At 35.3% G+C, this 19031-nt stretch overlaps 1 long non-coding RNA gene across 6 annotated transcripts in view; it reads right to left on the bottom strand.

Moving 5' to 3' along the window:
- LOC121076840 overlaps positions 1-19031 on the bottom strand; it is a 247404-nt gene that overhangs the window by 215900 nt on the left and 12473 nt on the right. For 4 of the 6 annotated variants that reach the window (XR_005823749.1, XR_005823750.1, XR_005823745.1 and 1 more), the window contains exon 3: positions 5049-5210. The exons of 1 other annotated variant lie outside the window; for it this stretch is intronic. This is a non-coding gene — a long non-coding RNA (uncharacterized LOC121076840). The remainder of the gene's footprint in view (positions 1-5048; positions 5211-19031) is intronic. One more of the 6 variants, XR_005823748.1, reaches the window with a different exon arrangement.

A 19031-nucleotide genomic window follows, 5' to 3' on the forward strand; every position in this document is an offset into this window, starting at 1 on the left:
CCTAAAAACATTTTCATGGAGGCAACACAACCTCCTTCAAATGGCTCTGCTTTGGCAAGTGGCAGGTCCATTGCAAAGCTGGCTGGAACCAGCCGTGTCCTGCACACGGCAGCCCTTGAATTCCTTCCACAGAGGCCACCCCAGCAGCCACATCTGCTTCTAAAACCTTGTCATTTAGATCCAAGAAGTTAAGAATTATTAGCCTACTACTGGTCTGTTAAAAACTAGAGAAAATGAGTTTTTTCTCCTAACAGAGAGGTAGGGAATGTATGTTTGAATAACTGAGGACTTCAGAATCCACTAGTTATGAATAAGAAAAATAAAAGGACAGAATAAGCCTTAGTCTCCAGTCCATGTCACTAGTATCCATGCAGGTGGTTTGTTTTCAGAACTTGGAATAGGTTTGTGATAATTAAAAAAGGGGTAAAAGTTTTTTTGTTTTGTTTTAAAAGAAAGTAGGTAGTCCTGATGTTAATTTCATGGATATAAAAAGACTAACACAATCTCATTCAAGAAATAAAACAAAACAAAAACAAACAAAACAAAAAACACTCCTTGCCTGTTTGTTGAATTTGATGCAGTTGTGACTCCATTTAAATGTAACTCAATTTAAATGTATTTAACTATGTCAAGGAAAGAAAAAAAAAAAAAAGGTTTAGACGGTTCTCTTCACCACCCCTTTAATAAAAATGGACTTAAAATCATTTGGACTGTTTTAAAGATTGGTGGCCTTCCTTCCTTTCTGTGTTTCTGTGAAACTCATGGATCAGTAATGATGGCATTTTCACCAAGTAGCAGTGACATGCTAAATTAGTCTATATCCTTTTGGCAAATTAACAATGAGCATTAACTATGAAACTTTGAAACCAAACAATATCACTGATACAAAGCTAGGAGGGTTTTTTGTGTTTTTTTTTTTGTTTGGTTGGTTTTTTGAAGGAAGATAATTAGAAGAAGAACAAAGAATCTTTAATGCTGAATTTTTTAATAAAATGGATGCAAAATTAAACACGTAAAACACGACAGATGAAGAAGCCAAAAAGACACAATTTAGTAAAGTATAAATGCATACTGTTCATTCCTATTTATCACTACAACAGGGAAATGTCAAGGAGTTTTATTGCTTAATGAGCCCATCAAGCTTAGAATGCACCAATTGTAACATTTTAGCTAATTGGCTACAATATTTTTGTCTTCAAAGTCCATGCTCTGTGTACCCTTTCTCCCCCTCCAAAATATCAATGCAAAAATTGAAAATCTTTCCCCAACTGATATTACACTTTTTTTCTTTCTTTTTTTTCCAAACAAAGCATTGTGTAATTTGTGGGGTATTTTTGAAGGAAACAGATCAGACAAAATTCCAGAAGGGATTTTTTTTTTGCTTTTGTCATGGCTGAATTTTTTTTTTTTTTTTTTTAAAGATAACAACATAGTTAATGTGGTGGAACAATAATCAGTTCAGCTTCTTGAGGACGTTACTTCATCTTTTATTAAAGCTTACATTAAACAAAGAAAACCTTGCTAAGCTATCCATAGCAGATGTATAGCATTGATATCAAGTTTATAGTTCAGAAAAATAAATCACTATCACTATAGTATCCAATATTCTTAGAGATCTTTAATCTCAATATAACCACTCTGGGGTCATGAGAGAGGATGTGTTTATGGCTTTTTTTAGGCCAGAATTTATTTCATTCACGTGTCCGCAGCTTTAGTATGCATACCTCACATGACCTCACATGACCTTGTGCTAGAAATAACATAGGTGTATAAGGAGACAAACCTGTGCTTACTTTGACTGCAGAATGGGTTTGCTATGGAATGTATGCTCTAGAATATACGCTAACTGATGAAAAACATAAATTACCACAATGACTTTCTGCTTTGCTTCATTAAGTAGGTGTGATCTAAGTGCAATGTAAACATACCATCAACTTTCCACGTTTGAAAGTTCCATTGAAACCTACTTTACCTAAGACTTCCAGAACATATCCACAGATGACTGTGATACTTCTTTGGAGGTATCTGAAATTGGTGTGTATCTTTCTATTGGAAGGTATGAAAGTAGCTCATTTAGAAGAGCACCTAGCATAGAAAAAATTTGCCACGCAATAGCTAATATGGGATGATACATTGCGATATCCAGAAAAATCAACTTAGACAGGTAAATTTCAAAGCTATACAGAATGTTTTTGAGGACATTTGATCCATAGGAGGCTTAATACAGAAAAGAAAGGATCTGAGCCCAATTGCTAGTAGAAGAAACCATTGGCATGCTTTTTTAGATTGCTATGTTTTTTAAAATCAAGAAACTGGACAGCAACCTGTGTTCAGATCAGTCTGCAACATTTAGATGAAACCAAAAAAAGCACACGCCTACATACTGTTTTTCTGTTTTGTGTTGTTTTTCTTTTTTCCTCACTGAGATATGGAAAAATAAACAAATAAAAAAGAAGAAATCAAGCAAAAATTAAGAATAACCTGATACTGCATAAATCATGCATTGGATTCTCTACAGAGATAGAGTTCTTTCACCAGACAAGAATCTCTTTTTGTTTTCATCAGTTTTCTTTGAATTAACTTTCTGACAGTAGATGTGTCAGCTGGTAATGCTCGTTTTGACTGAAGATTATCTATTCAGCACAAGCTTAAATTAAGCCAGCAGGGAACATCTCATCTCCTCCCTCCAAATAATACTCCCCTTTAAATCCCAGTAAATAATTTTTATTGGTAAGAGACCTCAAAGGTTAAAAAAATCAAAAAAAAAAAAAAAAAAACATGCTGAATGATTGATACATATTACCATTGTTAAGAGGCAGCTGACACCAGCTGGCCTCACGCTTCATCCAACTTGTCCATTAAACCTGCCTTACTGCTCTGAATGTGTTCATATAGCAGGATCTCTGGAAAAACCTTGGAATCCTGTCAAGCCACACAATCATAACTATTCAATATAGTGTGCATAATTGTATCAAGCAGGGAAACAAAATATTATTATTATCACTGAACAACTAAAAGGTACAGAGCTTTACTGAGTAGCATTAGCACTTGAACGTTATATAGTAGCAGTGTCTTTCAGGGGCCATCCTGGTTGGGAAGTGTTCCTTTCATCCCCACAGCTGCTAAACCTTACCAGATTGCATAATAACATATTAAAAAATAATAATAAAATAAACAAACAGAAGTTAGAGAAAAAAATGGGGCGGTGGGGCAACAAAACTGTGAAATACATGCACAATTGATTAAGTAGCTGAAGCCACCGCTTTTGTGTTATGTATTGATTCTCGCACTTTTTTTTCATTTGATTGATGACAATTGTGTTTCATGTCAGCTCAAGCCACAATAATATTTTACAACCATGTTTGTGAGAGCTGAACTAAATGAGAACAATTGGATCAGTAGGCCCTCAGTCACATTTCTTTGATTTAGTGAAGCAGGAGCCTATCTTTATTGTGCTGTTGCTAAAACCATCAGTAATTAAAGCTGAGTGCTTAAATCTTTGAAGTTCATCAAATAACATGCCCAACATGCTTGTTTACTGCTAGAGATGTGCTAAACCTTGAATGTAACTAACCCAGTAAACGCAGCCCTCAGAAGATTTAAAGAACCTCAGTAAGTATATGTTAGAATAATTTTAAAGGAAAGGCAAAAGATGCACATTTTCTTTAAACTATCATTCAGCAAATAGCTCCCAAATTGTAAAGAAAATGCAGAAATAATATAGTTTCTGATGATGCTCCTCATGTTAATTTTCTTCCAAATATGGAAAAGGACTACATTTGGGAAGTAACACCAATTAAAAGAACAATAAGATTCTGATTAGAAAAAAAGATATATGAACATGTATATATAGGCCCACTCCCATTCAGCAACACTTCTGACGAATTTAAGTTTGAAAAGGACCTTAAGCATGTTCTTAAAATTAAACACAAGCTCAAAGGTTCTGTTGAACCAGGGTTCAAAATATTGCTTTTAAAAGACAGTTCAAGCTTTCACTTTAATAACTTTGTTAACAAAGTGATGAGCTGTGTTGTTATTCTATTGCTATCTCTAATAACGGTAAGTATTTTTCCTTATAAAGCCATGGCTGCTATTCCTTTCAAATTGTATTTAAACAATAAATAAATAAATAAATAAATAAAACACTAACTTCCTGAGTTCTCTCCTTCTGCTTGAATCAATCTTCCAGACCTAGCTTCTATTAAACAATGTCTTGAATTATAAAATTTTCACCTATGTTTGAAAGTTATGCTACTTTTGAGCGTCTCTAATGTCTCACCAGTACCTGTCACTACAAGGTCATTTAGCATTTGTATATACGTATATTAGGTAATTTATTTAAATAAACTGGGACTCATGTGAAAAAAAAATGTATTTTGTCAGACAAGAAAGTCTGTGTTTGGATGAAGAAAATATACCTGGGAACTTGTCCAGTTTTTACAACAAAAAGTAGCGCAATGAGAATTTTCCAGTCAACATCAGGTATTACAGTAATAGCTAATTTCCGGTAATCCAAATCGGTAGGATCCCTCACTTAAATACGCAGCCAGTATGCCTATACTGACGATTATGATGGCAGCATATCACTGGGATTAACAAATATGTTTCTGTAAGGAGACAATTTTAGCAGGGAAACGGTTAAATGAAGGTTCAAATTCTTCTCAGATGGAAGAACCATTGAAAAACAGGTGCTGAAAGCAATAGATGGGACTCTGGGGTACAAGGATTTGAAGTTTCCTTAGAGCTCATTGAGGGAACCTAATTTTTTTTATTATTATTATTTAAAACACAACATCAGAAAGGTATCTTAACTAATGTTTATGTTAATTAATCATTTAAAGGCAGACTCTGCAAAGCATTAGAAACCACACAGAATGTTGTCATGCTGTCTGTGTGCACACTACAATAGTAACAGGTCTTTTTCCCCCCCCTCTAACTACAATGATTCTTCTTATTGTTTTCTTCCCCTCTTTTTTTTTTTTTTTTTTTTAATTTAACACAATGTAACATCAACTAGAAAGAACAGTCAGCATGGTAGGTTCACCTACAAGCAACGTCTACTTCCAGCTTTCATGACAGGACAACCCCCAGACCAAACCGAAGTCAGAAAGGCAGCCTCAGTGCACTACTGGAGCGATGCAGCTGCTCTCTGTACAAGCAAAGTACTCAGTGCAGCGAAGTTCTTCTTCTCACTCTAAGGGGCAGCTGTGCTAGAAGAAAAATATAATATAGTCACTGCTTAAAATATTTAATTGGGTTAACATGAAGTCAACTCTTCTAAACAGGTGAGATAATTGACTATGTCTCACCTTGAGGAAATAAAAATAAACCTTTAATTGACCACATTTGTTAACCATTGTTTTTTCATAAGGCCCAAGTTAGTAAAAAGGCAATTTAGTACCAGCTGGTATGCTCAAGATTTAGAATGAGGTAGTCAGACAGTGAGAACACTAAGCATTAGTTAACATTTAGTAATTCATAAGAAGAAACAAAAAGGAGGGTTTTTCTTTGCCAGCAGTAGATTCTTTTGATGAGTAACAGAGTGTGGAATTTTAATTTTCAGGGCACTGCACATGTGTCTTTCAGTACAAGGACTCTCCAGCAGAGCATCCTGATCTGTTAGAAGTGCTTTGCTTTTTTTCCTCTCTCCATCCTGATGACCAAAAGCCTTCTCAGTATAAATGAGCCCCAACGTGCTCATTCTGAGATATATCAAGGCCAGTTCTGTAATGTGAAGCATCTTTCATGGTACAAAATGAAAATATTCAAGGTTTCTCTATTACTTTCAGGGTAGTTGCAATGCTAATTCCTATCCCATTCTCTTTACATGATAAATTTAAGAAGTATATATTTCCAGACTTATTTTTGTAAAACAACAAAAGGCAGAATTTAACTACCTCTCAGACAAAATCCCTAAAATTTTCAAACATTTGCTGGGAATGAACATGGAAAATATAAAAGAGAAAGCTGTTTTTCTTCTCATATCAAGCATTTAGTTGTGGATCTGTGGGGCTGACTGTTGGCTACACGCAGCATCTAGACAACGTGGTAAGTGTGCTGTAGATTCTTAGATACTTCTAAAGAGAAATGACCAACCCAGGCACCAAATTAGATGATACAGATCCAAATTTTATGCCTTGATGTGTGTTACAGAGGACCACGTATCTCAAAAGTCACTGTGAACATGTATTAATGAAGTGGGGACCCTGTGCTCTTGCTTCCCTGAACCAGCTTGTAAATACATGAGGAGACTACAGAAGAAAGCACGCCTTAACAGAGCTCAGTTAAAAAGCCAGTAAGCTCTGCCTTTTAGCTGGTGTGTTTGCATTGCCTTGGGTTCTGGCGCAGTTCTCTGCTCTGTAATGTGTTTCTTTGCAGAGAGACGTCCTTACTCTGCTTGCATTTCTCTTCTCTATCTGTAAAATCTGTTCTCATTGTGAGACAGACTCCTTCACATTCCAGGAATGAGTTTTGTCAGCAACAAGAGCAACAATTTTCCTTTCAAACATGGTGAGAATGTCTCATCAGCAAGGAATCTGCACTTCTGCACGGTACAAACATTTCTTGTTCCTGTTCTGCTGTATGAGTGGAATTCTACAGTTAACCTGGTTTTAGATAAAGACCTGTGTACCCTGTGATCAACCTGCTATACCCAGTCCTGATTCAAAACAACTCAAATCCACAGAAGTGTTCTCATTGCCTTTGGTAGACTTTGGCTCAGGCCTTTGCTAAGCACATATAGAAGCTATCCCCTTCGCTCACTTGTTTTACAAAATAGATCAGTTTGTTAAAATGCTATGTAGTACTGTGCAATGCACAAATAACAGAGCTAATACTTAGTATTTTGAGTTAACCACAGGGACAATAATCCTGTTCATTCTTCTCAGGTATTTTACCAGCTATGCTAACACAGCATAATTAAAATTCAGGATCATAAAAATCCTAATGCAACCACTAATATTTCAACATCTTATTACATGTTGGATAGTTGATTTGAATTACAGAAGTATCTAATTTAAATCTAATATGGCAAATAGTAATGTTACAAACCTGAAGCAGACATGATTAACAGAAAAACCACCAGCTGGTGATTTAAGCACCTTTAACTACTTCAGCTGCATACCCGATATGTACTTGCCTACCTTCAATTTTGTTTGTTTCTCTCTTAAAAAGACAGTTCATAATGAAATTGATATCAATATAAGGTTGTGTGACATCTACCTACAGCATGTCATATAGCATACTAAGTAATATGCCATAATGCAGGATGGAAAAAAAAAAAAAAATGCCTGAATGTTGATCTGTTCTTTTCCAGCTTTAGATACAATAAGGGGATATTTTGGCAATGACGATTATTCATTTCAGAAGTAATCACCTGGTGGAACAGTTTTTAAAGTCAAGCCTGAGAGATTGTTGTGCTCTTACTGTGATTTCAGAGCCAAATAAGCGCATGAGTCCCTAAATATGCCACTTAATTTAGCAGTAGGGGCTGATAAGAACAATACAAAAGCCAGCAAAGAACAGTACATGGCAGAATCATTACTTCAGTTTATATCAGGGATGAAATCACGCACCATTTCAAATGAGAAAAAGATTTCCATAAACTTTTGAACAAATGACATAAAGCATACTTTAACAAATCTGTCTGGAAAAATCCATAAGCTTCAGTTGCTAATATGCTGCTAGGAGTGCCAAGAGATAAAATACTGTATGATATGCAATCATAAACAATTATTCTAAATGGAATTTTAACACTGTACTTGATTTTAAAAGAATAGAGGTAAAAAATATTTTATTGGATAATTTGATACTCCATTCTTTCTTTTATTCAATAGGCGCAATTTAAAAATAGTGGCAACTTAAATATTCTATAGGTCAGATTTATCTAATCATATATTGAATTTAGATACATCCAAAGCCACTCTCTTGAAAAGACAAATCATAGTAAATATCTTCATATTTTAGCTACATTCTGAGAATTTAAAAGCTTTTCAAATATTTAAGTCTCCTTAATTTAATTACATTTAAATTCATCAGTGTAATCCAAGCTATTAAGAAACCAAATGGACTTAGAATTAAACAGATGAAAGTAGGAGAGCTTGTTAAGTCCTATTGAGGGAGAAAGAGAGGGTACTGTAACATTTTTAAACAAGTGTAAATTTCTGTCCACCAAGATTTTTTTCTTGAAATTACACAAAGTTTATTTCCATATGCTGTGTATTCCATACTCATTTGTTTATTCTGTGGTATGAGTGAGACTAATTATTTTTTTCAAAATTGTCTACAAGAACTCTAATGGAATAAATGTAAAATGAAAACTTAAACATATTTTTGTTGTTGTTTTGAAAATGTTAATAAAATTAAGCTAGTCCACCAGAGCTTTCCTATTAACATTTTCAAATAAACATTGTATTATGGAAGAGAAAATAGATTACATGTTGATATCAAAACAAACAGATATATCTTTTTTTTTTTAACCAGAAATAAGCATATAGTATATATGGAGGTTATTATTCTTGCCATTGCGTTCCAAAACAGATAAAGAATGGCAGAAAAAATGTAACCTCTTTCTTAATAATGTGAATAACACTGTTACCATCCAGCAAGATTTTCTATCCTGATTTAGACTAGAGTTCTCAATATGAATATAGGCAAGAGAAACAATCACAATGACATCGTAACCTGAGTGCATATACCCCTCAAACAATAGGCCAAGGATTTAGTACATAACAGACAGTGAGTCTCAACCACCACATATAATTTTACTGACAACAGACGAATCATTCATGTCTTTTGTACAAGTCAGAAGTGGGCATACACCATCTTTTCCTCAAAAGAAATACAAATTTAAGTTCAGGGTTTAACATGATAAGTAAGGCCAAGTTCATCTTCTGTGCAGTTCTACCAAAGTTGTAAAATTTAAACATACACACAAATAACATAGCTTTGAATTTCTCTTATGAAGGTGAAGAAAGGTCTGGTTATCTAAGTTTAAAAGTAAGCCCATTCTGCTATTGTTTAACTTAAAAAATAGGATTTTAATATTAACAAATAGTTCACATGCAGTCAACATAAAACTGAAAATATCTTGAATAAATTACAGAAAAGGATGATCAAATTATAATCTCAAAACAACTGAAAACACAGTAAAGGACTATATATCCTGTTCTCAAAGTCTATTTAGATAGCACGAGGTTGAGAGCATGCAAAAATCAAGCTCTAGTCTCTCTGTACTGTAAAGGGAAGCCTCCTACCATTTCAGGTCACTTGAGGACACTTTTGCAAATATTGTTCTTTGCACAGGTCAGATTCTCAGGACCTTCACATTACTGAAAAATGCAGCTATCATTTATGTTTGATATTCATTTTTCCATGCAAATTTAATGATCTTCATCTCCAGGCCTCTCATTTTAAAGGTTTTTAAAACATCAAGTTGCAAAGCTATGAAGAAAAGAAGCCTAAATTTAATGGGGAAAATAAGTGTATGCTTATATTAAACACGTTGACATATTTGAGAAAATAAAGTGGACATGCTTATTCACATTGCTATCTTCTTTTCCACACCTAGTGATAACTCCATTTTTAAAAGACTAGCTGCACTAAAGGCAGCTTTCTAAAGTCCAAATAAATATTTAAAATTCAGCACATGAAAAGCAGAACAGAAAGGGAAGAAGATGGATGGTCATCAGAATAAGGAGGGCATTTTTCAAGAGATCGCAAGATCAGCAGAACTAAATTTTCCACGGAGATTTTTTTTTTCTTGCTGAAAAGAAATTTCAGCTTGCAAGACCAGAGGCAAAATAAATTGTTTCATGTTAGCTTGAACTGAAATGTACTCATTTATTGAAAAGATTTTTTTTTTAGCCAAATCAACATGAAAACGTGTCAGTATGTCATGGGCGTGGCCTGGCTGGAAGTGGATAACAAGAAATTTAGTCTGTGCAGAGAATGCTTCAGGTGAGAAGTTGGGGGCACTGAGAAAATTTCTTTTAACGGCTTACCATTTGGATTAAGAGCAAGGTCTGTTTCATCCTATTAAAATACAATTTCCTGAGCACTTTGTTCATCATTTGGCAATGTTTTAAGCACATAAATGACCCTGCTGACTTCTATGGAGTTATGACTTTAGACTACAAAAGTACACTCAATAAAATTAGACCACTGAGACAGTAAAAATGAAGCATTTGCTCATGTGCTATCTGAAATAAAGGCAAAGATACTTAGCATTATGAAGGACCAAGTCCTGACAGATGGACATGGAGAATTAACATGAAAACGATAGATAGCCGAGTCCAATTGCTTAAAGCGTAAGATTTTAGTTTTTGAAATGATATAAAGAAGATCAGAAACAAGCAGTACATGCATTATTAAATTCTGCTTACCAACTCATTTGTGTCATATTTTTGATAGAAAAGTTACTTCAGATCTCTATGCACCCATGTTGTCTTTTGCAACCCCTGTCCACTTTGCATGCACACACAAAACTAATTTGGCTGAAAGCTAAAGTTTTGGCAGGAGAAAGTTGAAACCCGTGAATTTGCAAAGCTGCATTTACAACTGCAGTTCAGCAAGTAAAACATCAGAGCAGCTCACTGCCCATGTTTCAACAAAAACATCTTTTATTCCTGTAACCAACAGGAAGATGCATGGCCAAAGCCAAGAGCAACCTATTGCCAATCCATTCCGATTAAATTTTTTTAGTAGAGATGTGCTGCTCAAACATCCTGACGTTCAGTCTTTTCCAGATATCCTGTCTCTTCCCTAATAGGCCATGATTAACAACTTTTGTAGCTGAAGATACGAGCCTCACAGTAAATGTTTAAAAGCAAATCATTTGCTACAATTCATTTTTATGTCATACCACTTACAGCCTGCAATGGAAGGTTGCTACCAAATCTTCTATATGACGCATGTGTCAAGTGTTTAAGCGAATATTTCCTACTATACCATCATAAGAGAACATTCCAGCTATATTTTAAGGCTTTCACATCAGGTAAGGAATAAGACAAAAAAAAAAAAAAAAAATTGTGCCTTCCTGTCAACGTACCCACATAAGTATGCTGGCTATATGTTCTTAGAAGCTTCAGTTCCACTCCTCTCCCCACACTCTGCTTTTACCCTAACCTTATTTTGCTGTATGTATGCCAAAAATACAATTCTTACTGTCAAAGCTCAATATTATTACACGTTCCTATTTTACATTCTATTCTTTTCACAGCTGGAAATCTCCCTTTCTGCTAGAGGTCTTGAGCTCCCTTTCTTTCTATAGCAATTCCAGAGAATCCCAAGAGCCAGTATCATCTCCCACTGCTGCTGCAGGGCCATACCCTGTGCACTTAGTCCCCAGGGCCCACAATATTCCTCAAACACTTCAGCTTTTAGATTACCAGCAATCACTTCTAATCTCCTTAGTCCAGGATTCTGGTTTCCCAAAACCAAGAACAACTATACTGGGTCAAACCAGTGAAACCAAAGTTTTCTGTAATGTATTCAGTATTACCAAATGATATCGTCAAGCTCTAATCTTTACTTTACTAGGTACAATAAAAAATACACAATAAAAGATGTCCTTACTCCTCATCTGTTATTTTATCTTAGGAACAGATGATAAAACTATGGGATTGATTTACTGAAAAGCACAGGAAACCTTTTCAATGAAACAGTCTTTTTTAGAGATACTCATCTGTATCTTAATCCCATATAGCTGGTAGAAGCTGCTGAGTAAAAAGTTAGTGATTTTGGAAGGTGTGTAAATGAAGGGTTGTGAATGCCATGTGAAAGTAAGCAACCCTGGAGTTGATCGATATGAGTCTGACCATTAGAAAGCTCTACCAATCGAGCAGCAGCAGTGCATGTCTGCAACACTCCTGCTGAGTCTCTTGACTAACTGAAGCAACTTTTTTTTTTTTGCCCAACTGTATATAAGCAAAATTACATTCAAGGGAGAAAGGACACAGAGCCAAATACCAGCCCTTTGAGGAACTTCAATGCACTTTATTTTATTGTTCCAAATAAAATGAAAAACTAAATAGGAGAGGGACTTAATATAGCATGCAGACTGGATTGGTGGAGCAGGTTGGGAAATGTTCCCGCTTATCATATCTCAATATAATGCAGTGGGAGAAGGAAACTTTACCTATTTGATTCTTTAAATGCAAATTAATTCTTTTACTTGTCAAAATGTTATCAACACCCCGGTAGAAAGAACAGACTACGCTTTAAAAAAGCAAGCAAACTAACAAGACAGCTTTGATTTGAAATAAAAACAAACAACTACAAAAGGATAGGCTTTCATTATGCTGGGGACCTTGGCAGTCTTGCAGATATATTCATGAATTAATCACTGAAAATCTTAACACAAATAAAACATGCATTTTTCAATGCCAATATTCTCTAAAGAGTACAGCAATCAGTTATTAAAACATAGTTCTTTAAACTGCTTGCATCAGGAATCCCTTTCATGCACAACTATCTGAATGAAATGTGTGACAGTCCCTGTAATTTGGCAAAACCAAAGAAAATTGTGAGTAGATACTAGCAGTATGTCACCAAGTGTTAACAGTACTAAAATCTGTTAATGAAACTACTATACATATCATAAACAGCAGTAGTTCTGGAACGCCATGCAGCTTTTAAATTATTAGCACTAATTAGCCAAATAATAATAAAAAAAGACTGGGAAACACATTAGAAGGGAAGACAAGTCTACCTGTACTGCTGTGTCAAAATTACATTTCCAAACAAGCAATTAGTGAAGACTACCTTTCAGCCCAATAAGCCACATGTAAAACGGGACGGCTTCATTACAGTGGCTTCCTAATTAAAATGTAAAGGCTGCTGATCATTGCATAATTAAACAACATGTCATGTGGTTTCATCTGGCAATCGCAAGCAGCTAGGCCTAAAATCATTAATGACTAAGACATCATCTAAATGAGCCCAGAGATTGCAGAACTACATTCTGTCAGAACAGAGAGTATCCTATGGTCATTATGGAGATAATATCCTCCAAAGGGACTGTTATGTACAAAATGTTGAGGTTCTTTCTCTCAAAATGACTGACTTTTTTTAAATCCAGTTTTCTTACTAATTAGCCTAAAAGAAAAAGGCTAGCAGGCCTAATTAACTTCCAACTACTATAATCTAAATATGAAGCTAAAGAACCAAAGATTTTCCCTGTGGATTTTCTTAAAGTTTTTCATAAGTAAAAGCTCTGGTATTGAGAAATCATTTGTTAGGTAACCTTATGCCTTGATTGAGAATCCCTTATGTGGCCTCTCACTTTACAGAAAATCTGAGGAGCAAAACCATTTGCAGCACTAGTTCTGTGTTCCCTATACCACAAGCGGTCCATACAGCATTCACTGATGATGCACAAGAATACTAAGAACCAAACGTGCATTTGTAATACTGGGAAATTACTGGAGAATCAGCAGCAAGGGGAGGTGAAGGGAATTGTTTTGAAAAATAATAATGCCAGTCACAAGACGAGCAATATTATTGTGAAAACATACACGACCCTCCTTCAATACTTTGGAGTATAAATATATAATGGACAAAAGTAACATTATCACAAGTTCCTTTGAAAAACAGAGTAGATGGGACCTTTTATAAGCAGCCAGAAACAGTATCTGTTCCACAGCCCAGTCACTACTTTACAGTGCATCTTCTGCTCTTCTCACGTCTCCTATGTGTATCATTCACACACACCTTTACTGCAATTGGGAATTCAGGTGACTTCTTTTGATCACTTTGATGCTAACGTCATTCAAGGACTTTGCCATTTGAAAGTAAAAAATGCTGAATCTAATTGAAATTAAAAGAAAACAACTTGACAGGAAAATTAAGAAATACTTAAATGAATTTAGGGGAGAAATAACAAAAAATATAGTAACAACAAATATCTGAAAATAGCAGATGGATAATAATCTGAAAAAAAGGGTGAACATTTGGTGAATGCAGTGCACATTTTTTCTCACCTCAGAATACCTATTTCAAGTTGTCAGCTTCTCACCAAGGCTTGGTGAACACAAAATGAATCAGTCCAAGATCCTGGGTTGAATTTCACTTTTGTTTTTCTTTCATATGTACAATATGTACATTTTCTTGTTCTAAAGCATCAGAGAAATTCATCAGAAACATAAACTGCCATGATGAACACTAAAAGAGAAAGAGAACTCTAAGAAAAAGATTATCCCTTCACAAAGTGGTTTTCCACTACAAAGTTTAAGTGTTATTTCCAGCATTTTACTGCTTGTTCTCTCCCCCTCTAGCAATACTATACCCTTACAAAGATATAAAACTGATCCAGGTAAAATAACTTCAACCAATGTAAAGTATGTGACAAAGACAAGAAGTTAGCCACCAATGCTTCTGACTACTCATGAATCATTGCTACAAAAGCTATTTGACTCAAAACCACAAACAAACAAACAAAAAAAAATATTCTAATTGAACTATGCATTTCCTCTCTGAGGTTTCTGTGTTTCTCGCAGTTTAAATTTTGTATTGATCCTATGGCACACATTAACATTTTGATCCTTCCTCTTCATTTCTGATCTAATTGAAATCACCTTGATGCCAAGAAATCACCCTGAATCGCCCTGGAAATCTCTGTATTTCTTCTCTTGTCTCTAACCTAAACTAAGTTATGCTGTAGAGAGTTAAAGAATTAATCCACTTTGAGCTTGCTGCAGAACAGTTATCAACTATGTGTGGTTACTCTGGAGATCCTCTCTGGTAGAATTACAACTCAGAAAAGTATTATAGTAGGAAATCCTACTGTTTCCTTATTTATTCCCTTGTGAATGTTAACTTTTGGCCTTGTATCTAATGGTTTTACTCCTTACAAAGACCAGACAGCAACTGAGTTAAACAACGCTGCCAGAAAGAAGTGATGAAAGAAGTGAACCATAACACTAACAGGGTTGTGAGACTTCATCTGACATGTGAAATCACTAAGCTGACTGAGAACAGATCATTTCAGATGCATTTCACCCAAAACAGTATCCAACTACTTTGCATTCCAAAAAAAAACCATTCAGAATGGCAGACATGTTTCCATATTTTTTATTTCTCAAAAATTTGCCTTCTTTTTCCTATGGGACACTAGAAAATTGGAATTCTGGTATCCAAATAAGAATACAGTCTTTGGCTATAATACATAGCATCTACAGAGCCAAAGAAGGTAGTGGTAGAAGCTATAGTCTATTATGAGCTCTTCTTCCCCACTGTCATTCTTGTATAAGCTAACTCTACAAAACTGCTAAAACCCGAGGATGGGAAAGAACTGATACATACATCATTAAAAAGCAAACGCAATAGAATTTCAGCTACCCCTCAGCAGTGGGGCAACAGCAAAGGTTCTGCGTGCATATCACTCCTATTTATATCTTTTCAATCAGATTCCCAATTTGCATTTGTTGGTTTTTCAGAAGAATTAGTAAACAAGGTGTATGTAGGAACATGACAGCTCCAGGCAGTATTACTTTATGGGACATTTTATTAGCAGAAAAGAGTCATGAGGGATCAGAAAAAAACTTTACATTTTTCAAGTAGGACCAAATCATTATCCTTGCAGTGAAGGTCCAGACTCCTGCAAGAAACTGCCCCATCCAGAACACAAACCTTCACAAAGGCTGAGAAATCTGAATGCAGTCACACTATTACTGGGAAACTGTTAGCACTGGCAGCTGTAGAACTGCAAAATGTAAACAGCAAAATACAGCCTATTATTTTTCTATAAAACTAAAAATTCTTAGAGAATATTGAACATAAAATAAGAGGCAGAAGGTAAACTTTCAAGAAATTTAGCAATAGCAATTCAAGTTTGTTTAGAGAATGCTATATATACTGTAGGGCCAACAGCACTTCTTTCTGTCTGCAGTCATCCTTTCAAAAACTCCTCAGTCATGGATCCAAAACCCGTTCTCAGTTAAACCTTGACAGTCTCTCACTGCTGTCCAAGTACAAGACAGAGTAACCACTGAAGATTCCCTTTACAGCTGGTTTCCAGACAATACATTTAGGGCAAACAGTCCAACTACTTCTCTGCACCTTTCCTTCACCCTTTCTAAAATATTTATCACAGCAGACTGATCTTATTGTATGCAGTACATACAACAATAATGGACTGTTAGACAGTTAAGTAGATATACACTTCACAAAACTGCAATATATTCTTAACAATTACTTCTCTGAAATCAAAATGCATAGTTACCAACTCTTCTGAGATCATAGTTGATGCAGTGTTGCTGATTCTGTGGATTCTAGTTAAGGAATAACAAAGATGAAAAATGAGGATCCTTTCTGGAGCATGCCTAACAGGCAATCTCATAAAGATAGAAATGTGTAAATAGATAGCAGAAAAAGAAAAAAAGAAAAGAAAAGAGAAGAAAAAAAGACACAAAAGGAATGTGAATGGGGTTACTTCCTCATTCTTACATGCAATTCTTTGCCACCTCACTTATATTTCCAGCTAGCATTCAAGATACAACAGATATGCATTTAATTGTGACCTACTAAAATACAAAATATTAGACACAAATGTTCACACAAAACTTCCAGCACTTCAACACATTAAAATACCAGAATAATTCTAATGTACATGCAGATTTTATGCTACTGTAATGCCACTGGCTTTATGGCTTTATCATTTTTTGTGTAGCAAAACTTGTTGAAAAAATTTAACTGACAACACTAGGGAGAGAGGATACAACATTCTGAAATTTACTAGGTACAATGAACATCCTTTACCCCTGAAACACATTATCCATCATAGTATTTCCTGACTATTCCTACCAATGTAATCTCCTATTATTTCCTTTTGGTATTCAGATTAGCTATTCAGAAGAGTGTTGTATTGACATTGTCAGATGCCTAAATAGAATGATTTCAGATCACTTTGACAACAGTATTTACTTAAAATGAATTGCACCATTTCAGGGAATCAAATAAAACAGAATTTGGTTCTGTATTGTACCTCTTTATGGACAGAGTGTCCCAAAGCACTTTATAACACAGCAGCTTACCGACAGCGCAGTGAGTACAGGAAAATGTGGCAGCCAGTACGTTCTCAGCAAAAGCTCACATATATTCATAGCCAATAGAAATTCTTTTATTGAGAAGACTTGTTGCCCAGGAACTCAGGGTTTATTTCTGTTCTTTTTCATAAGAAAGACCTGAGACAAGTTTTTCCTCAACAAGATAAGGATCCTCTTAGGCTCTTCACATCAGATGTGTTAACTGATTTCAGTTAGAAGATGCATTCTTTCACACCACCTATCAGAATATTGCGAGTGGAAGCCTGAACAAAACTGTGCTGAAAATACTTCCATGGTACAGGCATTCTGAAGTTTAGTGTAACTTACACTGTCTTGATGAAACCGTTATGTGTTCTGAAATCTGCAAAAAAAAAGAACCATATACTCCTGCTGATACTATTACAGACAATAAAATTCCTAGTGCCGTCAATTTAATTTACTTCAGTCAGTGAAATAGGAAACGTATCCCTACCAATTCACACACACACACAGACTGTTAGCGTATGTTACATCACAGCTAACATATAGGAAACATCAGAATCTAAGTTGCAGAACTGAAATAACAGAAATGAAACTGACAGTCATTCTGGAATTATTCATTCAAACTCTCACAGAGCTTGTGAAGAGACAAATATAGCTGCAGATTCTCAGAAGATGGAATGTTTCAGACAGTGATGTATTTATCTTCCCTGCAAATATCAAGATCCCCAAGTTTTAGCTTCTAAGATGGGTACTTAACTCCCACTTCCCATGGAATTAGGATCATATAATTGCTTGTTTTACCCAGCCCACAGAAATGATTATTTCCAAGGCCAGCATCACCACTCCTGCTCACATCCCCTCTTATCTACCACTCCCACTCCATCCACAGACAGCTCCAATTGCTGCTTTTAATTCCATCTGAAATGACTCCTCTTTATTTTCTGATCTTGCAACAGTTTTCAGATTGTATGTGGGGTTTGTTTGTTTGATTGTTTGGGGGGTTGCTTTTTTGTTGTTGTTTGTTTTCACTGTTGGAGAGATTTTGATTGCCAACTCCAACCAGGCTCTTGAGTGGTACAGCATCACTTTTGTAGCACGGAATGGACATTGTGGAGAATAACCACATATAATAATGGCTTAACATTGTTGTCTCTATGTAAAATATCCAACATTAACATTTAATGAAATTAACATCACTTAGTGCAGTGCATCCACTAAGGGTCACAAACAGTGTTCTAGAATCTAATGGAAGCCTTCTATTATGCTAGTGCTGTCCAAATCGTTATTTATCTTTTTGCTAGTACCATGTATCTTCACTTCAATGCTGCCTCCAAACTTAATTACTTCGCTTCCCTCAGGGCTGCAAACTGAGGCAGCTTCAAAATGAGGGTGGCTTATATTAAATATATTTTAATTACTGTCTTCTACATCCATAACAGTAAAGGTGCTTCTGTTAATCAAAGGGAATGAATTTTCTGTCACTCAGATCATTAGTAAGTTGCTTTATGAACACCAGGTATTTCTATGTACGTCCAATTTCAAATAAATTATACAACTGCTTTCTTAAAAATCACAAACATCCATGGAAACTGGGAATCATAGGTCTGTAAAGATAGTTGAAAACCAGGGTGCAACTTATCTCCTGGCTGGCTGCATTGTTATTACAGAATAAGAGCTATTAATTCCTTCTGATCTGTAGAAATTCAAGCATCCGTGCAGAAGACCAGAACTCAATGCTGAAAAAGGGCACTGTTCTTATTCTTTCAGGTTTTATTTTCAAAGACATTTTCACATTTATTTAAATTCTTCAATGTACCTAGAGACATATTTATAACTTATTTGATTCCACCTGAAAAAGAACCAGAAAAACGTCCCACATACTAGAGTTGAATGAAACTTGTCAAGCTTGAGTTCAAATTCATCCCTGTTATCTTCAACGGGTAAAATAATCCCTAAATACCAACTTCAACTTTGCAGCTAAAAAATAAATCAAGCAGACCTTCACAC

This window comes from Cygnus olor, chromosome 12 (genome assembly GCF_009769625.2).
Source record: "Cygnus olor isolate bCygOlo1 chromosome 12, bCygOlo1.pri.v2, whole genome shotgun sequence".
NCBI classification, from domain to species: Eukaryota; Metazoa; Chordata; class Aves; order Anseriformes; family Anatidae; genus Cygnus; species Cygnus olor.